The 11,219-nt window shown below is 37.6% G+C and overlaps 1 long non-coding RNA gene across 1 annotated transcript; it reads right to left on the reverse strand.

Moving 5' to 3' along the window:
* Nucleotides 1-247: 247 nt before the first annotated feature.
* Nucleotides 248-6,671, reverse strand: LOC116587761. The gene is made up of 3 exons (XR_004284627.1): nucleotides 6,524-6,671; nucleotides 4,192-4,265; nucleotides 248-661 (listed from the first exon to the last, which is right to left on the reverse strand). It is a non-coding gene; the product is annotated as an uncharacterized LOC116587761 (long non-coding RNA).
* Between the last annotated feature and the right edge of the window lie 4,548 nt (nucleotides 6,672-11,219).

Here is an 11,219-nt window from a genome sequence, read left to right on the forward strand (position 1 = left end):
CAGAAATTAATGAGTTAATAATTTACACACAACACGTGTACTTCAGGGGGGAATAACCTTCATAACACACAATAAGTATAAAGTTGAAATAACTAAGGATGATAGACGTAGCTAACTCCATTTATTTTGTAATGTGTATGGTATTGTGATTCCAAGAATTCTGCCCTAACATGTGGTAGCATTTAGCCAATACTTCTAATAGTATTTATAAGTAGATTGAGAATTAGCCCACAAATACAATTCAGGAAGTTTATTCTGGTGATTTGTTTTTCATGTTCTGTAAAATGAATTGCATTAAAGGTCAGAAAAAGTGCCTTAAAGAACACTTCTTTAATATTTAAAGTGCAGCTGATCTTGTTGAACATTATAATAAGATACACATAATTGGCTTCTCTCCTGGGAGTCAAACTCAGTAACTTTCTGCCCGATTAGCCAAACTGTTGCATAATACACAGAAAGATGGTAGAATGCAGAGCAAATAGTTTCTGTATTTACTGTTGTTCATTTTTAGCCACAGGAAAGAGGTAAAGAAACTACTGTATGTGATGACAAAGCAGGAATCAGCAGCTATCTCCGAAGCTGGCTAAATCCACTCTTCTCACAGTTCTTTGCAACACGAAGGCAATTCCCACTGAGTGTATCTAATTTGATCCTGCAATCTCTTGACGTGTTAGGAAATTTTTTTAGGAAAAAAAAAGAGGAAAGAAAGAAAGGAAGGAAAGAAGAAAAAAGAGAAATAACTGTTGTCAGTCAAACTGAAGGCAATCGACTCCCAAGATTGACATCAGCTCCCTGAACACATCATCGAAAACACACCTCCAAACCGCCATTTTCTCCTTCAAGACCCACCCTTCACATTCCAGCATCCCACCCCCAACACACACACACACACACACACACACACACACACACACACACACGTGTGCGTGCACAAACACACATGCACACCCCACAGAGGCAGATGGGATCATACAACTATGTCAACAGCCTTAATACAATTTAAAAACTTAGAAAAAATGTAGAAAATGTTAAAGAGGAATCAATTTGACCAAATAATTTTTTTTAAAGAAATATAAATTCACATATATTTCTCTTGGGCAATTTTCTTTCTTTCTTTCTTTTTTTAATTTTATTTATTTATTTGACAGACAGAGATCACAAGTAGGCAGAAAGGGAGGCAGAGAGAGAGAGGGGGAAACGGGCTCCCTGCCGAGCAGAGAGCCCAATGTGGGGCTTGATCCCAGGACCCTGGGATCATCACCTGAGCAGAAGGCAGAGGCTTTAACCCATTGAGCCACCCAGACATCCCCTTCTTGGGCAATTTTCTAAGTAATGACTTTGCAAAGTTTCTATTTGGAAAAGAAAACAATGTACTTCATACATTGTTTTTCAACTTTAGTCACCACTTGAATATGCTCTTAATTTCAAAATGCAATTAAAGTTCAAGTTTACTTGTGACCTACTTAAAGAAGCTTCCTGGATCAGAAATAAAATAAAACAAATGCTTGTTAAGAAGTCTGTAATATGCCTTAGACATCAGAGCATCCTGAGATTTTTGGATGAAGTGCTCTCCTATAATGAGAAAAGCTAATATATTGAGTGTAAGTCAAAAACACACATTAAATGTTTCATTTGTTCCATAAAAGGGGAAAATTTTAAATCAAGTGGGTAAACATTTTTTAATAACTCAGCAAGAGATTTCATGGAATCCTCCCATATTTATAAATATTTTGAGATTTATGCATCCTTCTATATGGCAATAAGTTGTCCATCTCTAATTTTCATTTAATTTATTGTTTTCTCTGCCAATGAATTTTGGCTTAAAGCTCGTTTTTAGAATGTGTAAACAGAAACAAATAACTAGACAATTGTTATTGGACCCACTCTAACTAAAAATAGCTAAGTTAATATTAAAAAAAACCATATACGCCACAATATTTATGTGTCAACCTTTTTAGGATTCACTTTCTGACACATTTTCCTCACACTGAAGCCACCTGAGAATATTTGCTAGAATGCACATTTTGCATGCCTATAAGAGACCTTAGTATTAGAGATATATTCATTCTACACTCACCAGAATATCAAACATTTGGAACATTAGTGGTAGACTTATGCAGATAGCAAAGAATTTCCCCACATAAAGAGTCTAATGTCATCTGAAAACAAATAATGTTTTTGTTTTAATTTTGTCCCTCAATTACATAAGCAAATAAGCCCTCTGGGGAACTAAACTAATTTTCCTGACATCCAGGTGGTAAAGCCCATTCACTTCATAAGGCATTATTCTCCTGTTCTCAATTTTAAGAATGTTAGCTATGTATTTTCTAGACCATGGTAGATTAGTAGCTGTAAATGGAAAAGGGATAGAACTGAGTAACAGAGCAAGCACTCCAACAATGACAAGGATAAATAGCTAACAGAAAAACTGCTACAAGCCGACAAATAAAATACAGTAATTTGGGACAATAAAGAGATTTATTGAAAGGCAAAATTTTCCAAACTTTTAATGGGCCATAAGTGCATTGGTACATTTATATTTAGTTATACCTGATTTCTAAGACATTGTATTTAATATGCTCTTTAGTATGTTCAAGAAAGCAGAAAGTTTTCAAATATAATTATAAATGTGTCCAACAAAAATAATTAAATATTTATAAAGCTTCAAAGTTAAAAAGTGTAACTTTTAGATATTGAGGAAATTTATTTTTGCAGAACACCTCCTTTTCAGGCAACCACAGAACTACATAAGATAGTTGGCATGGGTATAATTTTACAGTTCAAATGATTACTTTGTTGAAATAAAAAGTTACCAGAAGTTCGTGTAAAAGACTAAAAGTTTTATCTAGAAGTGAATAATCCCACTGTCACATTGAGAATGTTTTGCTGGTCACGAGACAAAGTCAATGAGTAAGGCAGAGTTTTGTTGACTATCCTGGTTTTATTGTTTTTTTAATCAATTAGCCATGTTTACAGAGAGAGGACAATAGCTAAGTGAGTCAAAAAGATATGAGGGTTAAGTCAGAACAGGGTGCCTTGCTGCTGACTTCATTTCCAGGTTTGGCTAGACCCTGCATTTTTCTAGTCTCAGGAGTTCCTTTATTTTCAGAACCTATTGGTTCTTTTCATGTGATTCACTGATACATAAATACATGCATGCCAAAATGGAAGTATAACCGATTCTTGGTCTTATGTTTTTGCAAGGGGCAGGGAAGGGAAAGTTTGAGCAGGATGCTAGTTTTTAGGTTAGGCACTTTAGAAAGCATGCAAAACTGGTTAAATGTGAGTTTCATTGAGCACAGCGATCAGAAAATAATTTAGTTAGCTGATGAACCCAGTCCATGGTAAACATTCACTAGCTAACTTTTTGATTTGGCCGTGTTCTCTCGGATGAGACCTCTTGGTTGCTAGTCACCATTATTCCATGCCATTGTGGTGGACATGCTTTATCACATCATGCTCTACAGCAAAGTGGCAAACTGATATCACAAAATTTCAGCAACACAATAACACTTAACGTGTACTGCTCAGATGGGGCCTGAATAGTCAGTGCAGGTTGGATCTCACTGGCCAAGATGATGGCCAGACATCTGATCCAGATGTCTGAAGTCATTTACAACCAATTCTCTAGTCTTGCCAATTAGTCTTAACATTGAAGCAATTGACTTACCTGCTGACAGCCTGAATCAACAGATAATTTATGACCTGAACTTCTATAATTATTTTAATAGCCTTTTCATACCCTTTCCATTCTATTTTCATAATAAGAGCATTTAAAATGAGAACTCCTCACTAAAGGGAAGAGATGTGAAGGTCTTAAAGAAACATTTTATGAAAGAAATCAGAGACCTGCCTTTTTAAGAGGGTCCATATTGGAAAAATTCCCCTCTTCCTCCTTTCAATCCATCTGTGGAGAAGTATACTGGACTCTTTTTCACCATTTTAAGTCATGACTATCTCTCAAATTCCAACTTGTTTATTGCTTGTGCTAAGACCATCAAACATCTCCAAGATCAACCTGCTCTGCATTTTCTTTCTATTATTAACAATGGCAGCTGAAAGAGAAGGCATTCCTTGAAAGTCTGCTCCTCACTTATCAGGCCAAGGGCTCTTAACTTCAAGAGGCCAATTTTTTGCCAAGATAGCGCCCGCCTGTCTTCATTCTGTGCTCATTCACTTTCTGGTGCTTACCGCATCCTGCAGAAGGGTACTCCCATCATCGCTAACGTTGATGATAGACAAATGTCATGGCCGCCAGAGATGGGCTAACGAACAACACAGAACAAGGCAAGTTTTGTGAAGAAACATGAACAAATAGTTTTAGTCTACTTAGCTAAGGAGAGAAACTATGGCTCAATATTGAACTGCTATACTTTACAACATACCATAGAGAATACCAAAGAAAATATTGCCTGGGGAGATGCATGCTCAGACCTTCCCATCTGCAGCTGCTATCAATTATTCTGCCCTGATGTGACCAGAAATCTCGGTTTTCAATAGAGAAATATGAGTTGTAAAAGAATCCTTATTGGCCACCCTTACATTCCCCTCCCCACCCCCACCTCCTGATTCTGTTTTGCTTTTCAAACATTTGAAATGTCCACATACTTTGTATCCTTGCCCACTGGGAAGTTAGAAAAGCAAACTTAGCTAGTTTCAGGGCAGAGGAGAGATTTTGTGGCTTTCAGAGAATCTCCATTGGATTACAAAGGCTCATAAAAGGGTACCTTCACCCTAAATGTTATATAAACAGAGTTCTGTCTGTGTGTGTGATTTACACTGTTATTGAAGATCTTGACTCTTCCTTCTCTTCATGCTCGAAGATAAGTGAAGGACAAAAAGGCTGTTTAGAAGAGTTAACCTGATCATTTTTTAAAAGATGTGTGCAAATCACTGGGGCTGGAATCCTGTTTGTCAACCAAATTGTCAGGAAATAATTTATTACCGACAAGAACAAAGCATGCAGCTGGATATCCCAAACAACGACATGCTAAATGAGCCAGAGACTTGTTATAAATATCTTCCCCAGGACTGCATTTCCTATAGTCTAAAATTATTCTAGAAGCAGTGTGGTATTCATGGAAAAAATAGTTTTACTGGGCATCAGGATGTCAGAGTTTCTTTTGCCTATTCTAGTAACTAGCTGTGCTGTTCAGATTAGGCCTCTTTCAGATTTTTGTGAAAAAAAATAAAAATGAAATACAGTAAAAAGGAAAAAGAAAGAGAGAGAGAGAAAGAAGAAAGAAAGAAAGAAAGAAGAAAGAAAGAAAGAAAGAAAGAAAGAAAGAAAGAAAGAAAATGAAAAGAGAAAGAAAGAGGGAGTTAATACTGCATGACCTCTGAATTTCTTCTGAGTTCTAAAATTCTACACTGACATCACTGTTATCCTATACAGGGAACCCAAATGTTCTACAAATTAGTCTAGGCTTATTCAAAAGATGAGAAAAGTGCATTTAGAAAAAGAGAAACAAAGGACTGTTGTAAAATAGGCTTTTGATTTCTGTGTGAACTATATCATTAAGAAATTGTTCTTCAGGCACAATTAATAGAGTTAACTTTGAGACGTGAAAAAAGCTAATAAAAAATCAGAAAAGACAAAGTAATTGGAAATGAGACTTCACTTTAAAAAAATAAAATTTTAAAAAGAAATGGTGATAAATGAAATCCCTCTTCTTTAGAAATTCCAGTCTTTTAATTTTTGTTTTATTCCACCCTGTGTCGAAAGCTCCTATGTGTCTGTCTTCTCTGTTAGACTATAAGTTTGTAGATGTAGGGGACTATATTTTATTCATGTTTATATCTGTCATGTTGATTTGCCCAGAAAGACACTCCACAAATGTTTGTTGAATTCTATTTTCAATATATTTGATAAAAATGGTAAATACTGAGATGGAATAATTAATCAAACTCAGCTGGTAAATCTAAATCTTCGATGAATGTCCAAACTTCCTCTTTTACAAATGACTTGGGAGGCAATGATGTCATATAGACTCTGTGAGATACCTAACAAACTGGAGAAGACTCTTCTATCTTGAAAGAAAAATATCAAATTGCAAGCAGGTAATTATTTCCTTATCTATCAGTATTTCTTTATGGCTCATTCATTTATTTATCCATTCATCCCATATTTAATGGATAACAAATAATCTGGTCATACAATGATGATTCAGATATGGCCCTTGCTTTCAATAGTGTCTCTAGTTTATGCAGAGAGGTCAGTTACAATACAGTGGGGTAATTGTGATGATAGTGATATGTATACAACACATTGAGAGTACATAAAAGGGATGCCTGAACGAATGTTTAGAATCATTTAAAGCTTCTCAGAAGAGAAGATGCATGGCTTAGCTGAATAACAAAGGGTAATTCTGAGTCAGTCTGGCAAAGATCAAGACCTGTAGACAAAGAGGGTGGTATTAGTTAGGAAATTTTAGGTAGTACTTATTGTATGTCGGGCATTTTTTCCAATCACTTTATAAACAGTAATTCCTTTAATACAACAACTATGTGCAGGAACTATTACCATACCCATTACAAATGAGGAAACCAGGACACAGAAAGGATAAGTAACTTTACAAGGTCAACCAGCTAGTAGGTGGCAGAGCTGAGATTTGAACCCAGGCACTGTGGGGTCAGAAGTTATGCTTTTAAGCCTCTTGATTATATCTTGTTGCTCTATGGTTGGGAGGCAGAGAGCCTGGCTCCTCCTCACTCACCTTTTCTCTCTTTGTTCTCTGCCTCAGCATTCTACCCTCTTTGTTCTCTGTCTCAGCGTTCTATACATCTGATTTTGTACTGACTTGTGCGTGCACTTGTGCGCTTCTGTCTTCCTCATCATACTGCAGCACTGCAGGGGTTCTCATTGAGGGGTTCAAAGCAGGAGATCATATATGTACTTTAAAAAGATCACTCTGATTGAAGCAGAGGGAAAAGATGTCATTTTGGTTAGAATATCTATAATATACCTGATATTAAAATAGAGCTCCAGGCACATTTCAAAACAGGGAGATAGACCAAGAAGTAAAAATATTCCAAAGTAAGAGACTAACATCTACTTTAGTTGAATCTTAGATGTCTCAACCACATTAAAGTGTAAAAGTGTCTAGTTGGAGATTAGAAGAGAATTTTTGGAGCGGAGAAGATTTATTTGAAGACGCCTTTGCTATGAGTCACAACCACCCATCTCTGGTCCAGGAGAGCAGGAGACAGCCTTAACTTCAAACTTAGAGATCTTTGAAGTAATAACTCAAGGAAGAATTTTCTGGAAAGAGCAGTAGAGAGACTGATCCCTAACTCATACTGAAGAAAAGCAACTTCACTGGGACTACTCCAAGAACTTGATGTTTGTCCTCTGCAGTTTAGGTGCTGTCTGATTCCCACCCAAAACCCTAAGGACAAGATGGGCTGTTCCTCCACAGGGATGTGAAGGAGTCTGCTGTACTGAGATGGGGCAGCAGGCCTACCACCCTGGCCAGGAATATATGAGTGTGGACCAAAGACTGGAGGGAGCATGCAGGAGAAGCCTAAACAGAGCTGAGCCAGCAAAGGGCTATCATAGGTCCCTACAGAAAGAGTGTCCAGCTGTTCACTCATATGTTGGCAGAAGCTGGAGCTTATGCTGGATGCATCATGACTAAAGGATGATTATGTAGTCAGGCTAAGCTTTCTCAAGAGGAAGTATAAGTGAGAGACCCTTATTGATTTGGGTGTGAGTTGGAGAGGAGTGTCTTCTACGAATGTACAAAAGTGTCTATGATAGAATGAGCTCCTTTCACCCACCTCCCAAGTTCATAGAGAGGGTAATACTCAAACATCAAGAGAAGATCAGGTGACTGAGGACTTTTTCTCTCCACTTTCCCTCATCCCCTGTGTAGGAAGGATTCAAAATCTGAAGTTAGCCAAAGAGGGAAGAGAAGTAGAAATCACCACATGATAAAAGAATGAAGAAGCCAATCTTACTCTGCTTACCTAATAGCAAATTTTACATGGGACATCTTGATGATTCCAATGTGATAGTGTTGGTGGCTTAAAGTAAAAATGTCTCTTTATTATCTAAATGTGACCACAAGATTTCATGGAGGCTGACAATCACTGTAAAGGGAAGAGCTTCCCACATTGAATCAATTTAAAGGGATAATGAGATGTAAAAATGAAGATGCTTGTCAATTATACGACCACCACAACTAGTATTCACCGGAAAAGATAGATCTACCCACAGTATGCTTTCCTAACCCAGCAGGAGCTAGATCTGGGATTTACAGAGTTTCTGGAATACCAGTCACCACCCAACTATCTGGGAAATACCAGGTCCCACTCTAGGTTACCCACAAAGCACATTTAAGTCCATTGTTTTCTTGTGGCAAATTACCCCATACAACCCGTAGTCTCATAGTCTACATGTTCTTTCTCAGTCCCAGCCTCAGGTCCTGACAAAGCAGGTTTCTCCTGAAGTTCCCACTGAAGGCTGAGGGTGCTCACACTGCTATCTGACCCAAGCACAAGATATATCTGCTGGGTTCCTGATCCCTTGCCATGACAGTATCTTCAGCCTCATCTTCTGCCATGCTTCCTACTTTGCTCTTACAGTACAAGCACTGATACTACTCATAGATCTGTGAACAGAAGGAGAGCTTCAGTTCCTCTACATGTCATGCTCGTTCACCCCTGGGGGACTTTACAATGCTGTTCCCACATCTAGAACCCTCTCTGATCATTTCCTGCCCTGTATATGGGAAGCCAATCATGTGATCAAGAACATGACTCTGGAATAAAACACACCGGCTCTTAAGCTGTCTTTCTACTGAGTAACATTTTGACCTCGGATGATGTACTTAGTTGTTCTAACCTCAACTTCCTCATCTGTAAAATGAGGATAATGATATTATTTACCTCATAAAGTTGTGATGAAGATTACATGACATAATGAACAAAAAATATTCAGCCTATGGTCTGGCACATAGAGTACTAAAAAGTAAACATTTGCTGAAAAAATTGAATAAGTGGTTTCTGACACATCCAGTTTCCCCATATTGGAAAGTCACTCCCTTCACCATCTGCCTGGCAAACTACTGACCCTGCAAAACCTACGGCAATTGATGAGGGTTATTACAGAGAATGAGTAACTAGATGTCTAGATCACCAGAATACACTATTAGGTGAGAAAAGCAAATTGATTACTTTTGTGAAAGAAAGTTATGTTAGCTTTTGTGTAGAAAGAAGGGGAAATAGCACATAACAAGGGATTTGTATGAATTTCTGCTAAGTAGAAGCACTGAAAAAATCAGCCAGAAACTACAAGTAGTGATATTTGAATTAAGCCTCTACAAACAAGGTCCTCTTTGGCCGTGCACATAAGTAATGCAGATTTTCATGCACTGATAGCAATCATTATTTAAAATTCTAATTCTGTGCAAACCAAACCACTAGCTGACTCAGTTAAATTCATTCTAGAAATCTTTATTCCAAGCAAGAGGGGAGGAGAAAGAGAAGGGAAAAAGACCTTGACTTGTGCCAGGCACAAGTTCAGCACATTATGTACATTAACTCATGTAATCTTTATAGCCCTACCACTACCAAGTGGTTACCTTGTAAAGGAGGACACTGGAGGTCAAGGACCAGACAACTGAAAATAGAAATGGAGCTAGAATTCAAATTGAATTCAAAATCCAACTCTGAGTCCCAAGCCTTGTACCCCTTCAGCCACATAGTATATAGACTCTATATATTGCCCAGTTTGGTGAATGAGACAGAATTGATAAGCATGACTTACTCTTAATTCTTCATTGAACTTGTTAATAAAGATATCCAACAGTGCCAGCCAAGTTCAGACTCTTGTTGCACAACCATAGGGACCTCCCCACAGAGCACAGATGATTTTATGAAACCTTGCATGCAGCTCTTCAAACAGTTACAAATTCACATGAACACGCTCTCCCCTGACTTGAGTTCCACTTCTTTCTACGTGTATAACCCAATATTCCATTAAATTTCACGCTGAGGGCTGAAGACTATAAAAATGCAATGAGTTTGTTTTGGCACGAATTATTTTAATAAGTCAGTGCTGATTTCTAATTATCACCGTTTTCTACTCCCAATACTTCTAAGTCATGAAAACAAGCTGATAAGCATAGTATAATTTTCTACAAAGTCTTCAGAAAATTATGTTAAGATCACCACCTTCTCTTTATGTTCTAGTGTTGCCAAGAAGAGGGGAGGTATTTCCTATAGTTTTCCATATTAGACACACTTTGTGAGGCAATATTAAAAATTTCTGTGTTCCTGGGGCGCCTGGGTGGCTCAGTGGGTTAAAGCGTTTGCCTTCGGCTCAGGTCATGATCCCGGGGTCCTGGGATCGAGCCCCGCATCGGGCTTTCTGCTCGGCGGAGAGCCTGCTTCCTCCTCACTCTCTGCCTGCCTCTCTGCCTACTTGTGGTCTCTGTCTGTCAAATAAATAAATAAAATATTAAAAAAAAAATTTCTGTGTTCCAAAAATGTACTTTTCTGAGTTTAGATACTTAGCATGATTTTTAAAATTTATCTCCTTACCATCATTTTACCAGATTAAGACTTCAGTTCAGTCATAATGGTGATGCGTATTCATGAGTTTCCAATGTGAAGATCCTTGATGGAGAAGATGTCAGTAGACCCAATTAGCTAGTACTGTTTTCTCTGGACATTCATTAAGATTACACTATTTGGGCTATGATTGGGTCTCCATTACTGTTCTTTTTTTCAGTATTGCATTTGAAGTATTTTTGTACTAATTAGTAGTTTTTTTTACAAGCCTCAGCTCATTCCCAGCTTAGACTTGTTAACAGTTTTGAGCTACTCTTGCAGTTGGTGCAGTGGTCAGTGATACAATGTCAACTCATCCCACCTTATTTACACACCCTTTTGAACTCTGGCATTAAGAATGGGTGAAATCACACAAATGAAAATATTTCTGTAAGCCAATGTTATTGCAGTCTTAAATTTAAATGACATCGTCTGATTGGTAGAAAAATTTAGGGTTTGAAAATATTATCAAAACATCATAACATTAGCACATCCTTCACTGCTTTCCTTCCTCTTGTTTTTCATTCCCTGTAATTCATGAATGATGACATTGAGAATTAATCTTCCAAACAGGGCCAATCAACACAAACATCGCAGTGGGAAGAGGGTATCTCTGTTTCTATAACCTAGACACTCAGTTGTCAGACACATGTGCAGACTAAGGT

Source organism: Mustela erminea, chromosome 4, assembly GCF_009829155.1.
Source record: "Mustela erminea isolate mMusErm1 chromosome 4, mMusErm1.Pri, whole genome shotgun sequence".
Taxonomy (NCBI): Eukaryota; Metazoa; Chordata; class Mammalia; order Carnivora; family Mustelidae; genus Mustela; species Mustela erminea.